The following is a 4,986-nucleotide window of genomic DNA, read 5'->3' on the forward strand; positions in this document are numbered from 1 at the left end:
ACACACACACACACACACACACACACACACACATATACATATACTAGGTGAGGCACTTCGTCGATTACGAAAACTAGTGTTCCAATAGTTTCGATTAATGAACAACCTGATCGCGAAATTATTGTCCAAGTGTCCGAGCATACCACAGATATGCGTAGTCTCTGGGAAGTTCAGTGTGACATGCCGAATGTGGAAATGCTACGCGACTGAATGATAGGTGCAACTCATTATTGTCATCTGAATGGACTGGAGTAGTGTAAAATAAAGTGCCTTGCTCACAGACTCAATGTGCCGCTGGCAATAGAACTCACGACCTTTGTATAGGATTTTATAGCATAATAAACAATAACCACGTTTATCACCGATTCAAAGCTAGTACATTTGTTCTTGACAGTTTATTTGTTATTTACATAGTAGGAGTGTCATTCACATTATCTGGAAAATAATTTCTCCTCTTTGTTGAGCCGTTATTATTTGTTAAAAGATAAACATCACGAAATTATCAGAAATGTATTCTGAAGCCAACTTTTTAGAAATTGGAAAGACCTGGGAAGCAATATTCTTCATGCATTTAAAGAACATCGTATTTCTGAATAGGGTAACTGTAAAGATAATGTTGTATATCAAATAAAAATAAAAACTGTCGTATGCAAATGGAAATATTTCAAGACAAACAAAACTTTGCATGTTCCACGCTTCTAGCTATATTGTAAGAAATTGCCTCAGAGCTACTTGGCACACAAATTAGCATTGAACTATAAAAGCTCTTATAGGACCTGGAAATTGCTATTCAACTTGGATTTATGTATGTTTACTGAGAACAACACTGCATAATTAGAAATTTTTGCAATCATACAATGAATGAAGTCAAATATTGAGCAACATTTTAGTTCATGAAAGTAAGAAATGCATTGCATTACGTTCGGTTTACTTAGCAGTAAATGATATCTCAATTGTAATATATTAATAGAGAGAAGCACACAGAATTGAAAATTTGGCAAAAAAAACGTGATTCTTTTTCAGAAGAAGCGGAGTAAATATTTATAGAAATAAACGCAATTTTGTAAATTTAATATTAAGAGAGATATAACATGGCTGAAACAATAAAATATGTAATGAAAATGAGGGACAAGTTACGTTCAGAAAGTATTACAAACTTTGCGAATTATCGAACTCCTATACGTTTAAGAAAGATAAAAAAGCTGTTGTTATCAAACATTTATACACCAGGTATAATTTCCAGGTAAAATTGCAGTAATCATTACATCCATATTTAAAAAGGCATAGCTATACATTAGCACGTGCAAACACAAACACACACAGAGTATGCAAGCATACTTATGTATGTATAATATATATATATATATATATATATGTGTGTGTGTGTGTGTGTGTGTGTGTACTACATACTTGTATACATACATACGTACGTACAGACAGCCATACAGATAGATAAATAGAGAGATAAATAGACACACATATAGATAGATAGACAAATAGATAGGTAGGCAGACAGGAGACAGACAGACAGACAAACAGACATACGCAAACACTGAGATAGATAGATAGATAGATAGATAGATAGATAGATAGATAGATAGAGAGTTAGATAGACAGGAGGGTAGGTACATGTATGTATATGGATATGTCTGTACAGGAGACTTGATGCTTAATACTGAAAATGAACCTAGAACGTACATTCTTTATTCTGTTTCTATTCGTACGGTGGCTTTTACAGGGTAGAAAAATTACTATAATGATGAAGCCTATTGAAACAGGTCCAAATTCTTAAAGCTGTCCTCTCTATAGACAATCTTATTGCTTTTCCCGTGATGGCATGTAAATTCATGAGGTCCTTGATTTTTGTTATTTAAGATTATCTCCGTAATTTTGGAGTTGTTCCCAATTTCCACGAGACTTGTTTTATCTCTTCTGAAAGTGAAGAAAATGGCAATAAATTATGAAGTTAATTCCTGTAGCACGTTGTTTACAGTCATTTGTATATTGATATATATATATATATATATATAATATACAAAATATTAGCGCTAATCAACAGTACTCTTAATTTCTCCAACTTATTGTACGATCGTCAGTTCGTATATGATTTATTATACCAAGAATCAACGTTTACCATGACATCAAAATTTGAGATAGTATTTATATTGTAGTTTGAAAAAGATTCAGCGAATGAATACCTAATTTCACCTATTTCGGAATCCCATTGCTATCTTATATCGTATTTTTCATGCAAACTTATCAAAGAATTCACAGTTTAAATCTTCATTGTAATTTACTACTTGCTCTTTACATATAGTCTCGTCTTTTCTTTTCAGAGGTTAATAAGTTTTCATGAATCTATGCTATAAAATACATAGCTTGCAGTTACATAAGCTCTGATATATGAAAATGTCTTGCAAGGCAGTACACGTTCTATTGTTTTTCGTATGTTGGTTATTGTTACAGCATGTATTATATTGTCGTGGTGAACCTACTTATTCAAAAATAAAGGCTTGGAAGAAAGGAGTGTCAAGTATTAAATGCTCAATATCTTTATAACTACAACTTTTTACAAGAAAATGTAGTGCGTATGAAAGTGGAATACAAAAATGAATATGGTAATCCGTCTTATGGAACTAATAGGGCGAATGCAGATAGAAAGGGGTCTGTTGAGTTGGGAATATTTGAAATTGAATAGTAGTTGATTAAAAGGTTATCATGACCAGGATGTGTAAAGGATGCTACAAAGAATACTGTTTTGGATGAAAAATAGAACAATAAACATGATGTGTAAAAGCGAATTGTTGCTTTTATTTCTTAACTTGTTACTTTTTATTATTTCGCGATTCATCATATACTTATAACAATAAAATCAGTCTCACTAGATGTGATTTGTTAAAGGGAGTGTCACTGTCTTTCATATCAGGGAGGAGAAACTTGAAATGGCCATTCTGATCAATGTATATATTTTTGAATTCACTTAATATTTATACAGAGCTGGTCAATTCTCTTAGCTGTACTGCTCTTCAAAGCAACTACCGTGAACATAGAATAACATTCTCTTTCTGTATAATAATCCACACTATATCACTGAATTACTTATCTACCAAATCTACTCACAACGCTTTGGTTTGTCAGAGGCTATAGTAGAAGATACCTGCCCTAGGTGCCACGCAGTGGCATTGAACCCGGAACCATGTGGTTGGGAAGCAAGCTTCTTACCACACTGCCACTTCTGCATTAATATACATACGTATAAGTATGCGTCTTTCTTGCAATAATAGTATTTTGATTTGATTTTAATCACCTCTTCGTTTTCCCTTTCGACAATTCTAGGAGTAAATAAACGAATTATTAACATATGCGACTCAACATTCAGGTGTACTTGAGACTGTTTTCGGATAAAGTGTAGTATCATTCTTCCCTGTAAATTATGAAATCTTTACCAAGTATTTCTCATTTTATGCTAATGATAGCAGAAATTATAACCAACTGAATTATAACAAGCTGAATTAGAATTCAAATCATTATTCCAGTTCACTTTTAGTCTTGATTTTTATCTATATGCCGTTCTCGGCATCTCTTTTTGACAACACTAATATTGATTTCTCGCAAAGGAATAGCGTACAACATTTCATTGAGTGTAATGCTGGTCAATATTAACACATGTTCTTGACTGGTCGCTAACTTTATCGATTCTGGAAAGAGGAAAGTTCAAATTATGCCTGGTTCTTTTTGTCATCAAAAGTTTAAAATCTTTAAATAAATACCACAACACTTTGGTTCCAAGCTATAAAATTTTTGTCATTTTCCCACCCTGTAGCGCACCAACATTACAAGTAAAAGTTTGCTGTTGATTGTTTCAGTATATGAACATAAATGTTTTTTTTTACAGGGTTATGTAAAAGCTAATCCATGCGTCTGGCTGACAAATATCATTTACATGTTGAAGAGAAAATATTGAGAATTAATTTTAAAAGAAAAGTATAACATTATACATTTTAAATTTTCATTCGGTTAAAATATCTAATTAAAACATCTAAAACTGAGATAGCTATAGTTTTAATACCGTTAGTCGTTCAGAGTTGTCATCCTGTTCAAAAAGTATTATTTCACGCACAATAATTTACTGCCAGATATAATCGTAATATATAAATTCGATTACTATAAAATGTGAATATTTTACTTGTTTCAGCTATTAAACTGCGGCCACGCTGGTGCGCTGCTTGAGGCTCTTTATAGCCTGTATTATTTGGCAAAAGGATAAAATGATGCGCTCCAATGAAGTTCTTTCTTCATAACCTTCAGGACAATGGAAATTTTTTAATGACCTTTTCCAGAAATAAAATTCAGATGGTGTAATTTCTAATGGTATATTAATTTGTTGTTAAGAAAATTTTTGTTTCGGGAGCAAGGAGAGCAGTTCCTGAAAATAATTGTGAGTTCGATTTCTTTCCCGTTAGCTTTCGGAAAAATAGATATTTTGAAATTTCTACAAATGTCTTTCAGAGTGTTTCAATTACAATTATATAGGAATTTTATGTGAGAAGGAAAATGGTGAGCACGCACACATTCATACTGAGTTGGATCAAATTTTTTTCGAAATTTCACGCTTCATTATGTAGATATATGCGCTGTATATCATAACGTATGCGTGCTATTCCACAAATTACACATGTTAGATCTACTAATAGGAACTACAAATTTGTACATGTAGGATAAATTTGTAAGAAATTTCCTTTTAGAAATTCTTCAGACAGGGAATCAGATCATACAGGATTTACATTTATATGAAGCGTTTATATATAGTTAGTGAGTAATAAGGTGTCTAGTTAGTTGGGAATGAGAGAGTAAAGAGCGAATCTAGAACACAGATAATAGACAGGAAACTGTGGGGGTTACGGATTAGAGAAATAAGTGTCTAAATATAAACGCACATATATCAACTATATATATATATATATATATATATATATATATATATAT

At 32.1% G+C, this 4,986-nt stretch overlaps 1 protein-coding gene across 5 annotated transcripts in view; it reads right to left on the bottom strand.

Moving 5' to 3' along the window:
• The window catches only part of LOC106869260 (sex peptide receptor), a 741,054-nt gene that overhangs the window by 524,141 nt on the left and 211,927 nt on the right, over positions 1-4,986 (bottom strand). The window lies entirely within an intron of this gene.

This window comes from Octopus bimaculoides, chromosome 5, assembly GCF_001194135.2.
Source record: "Octopus bimaculoides isolate UCB-OBI-ISO-001 chromosome 5, ASM119413v2, whole genome shotgun sequence".
Lineage (NCBI taxonomy): Eukaryota > Metazoa > Mollusca > Cephalopoda > Octopoda > Octopodidae > Octopus > Octopus bimaculoides.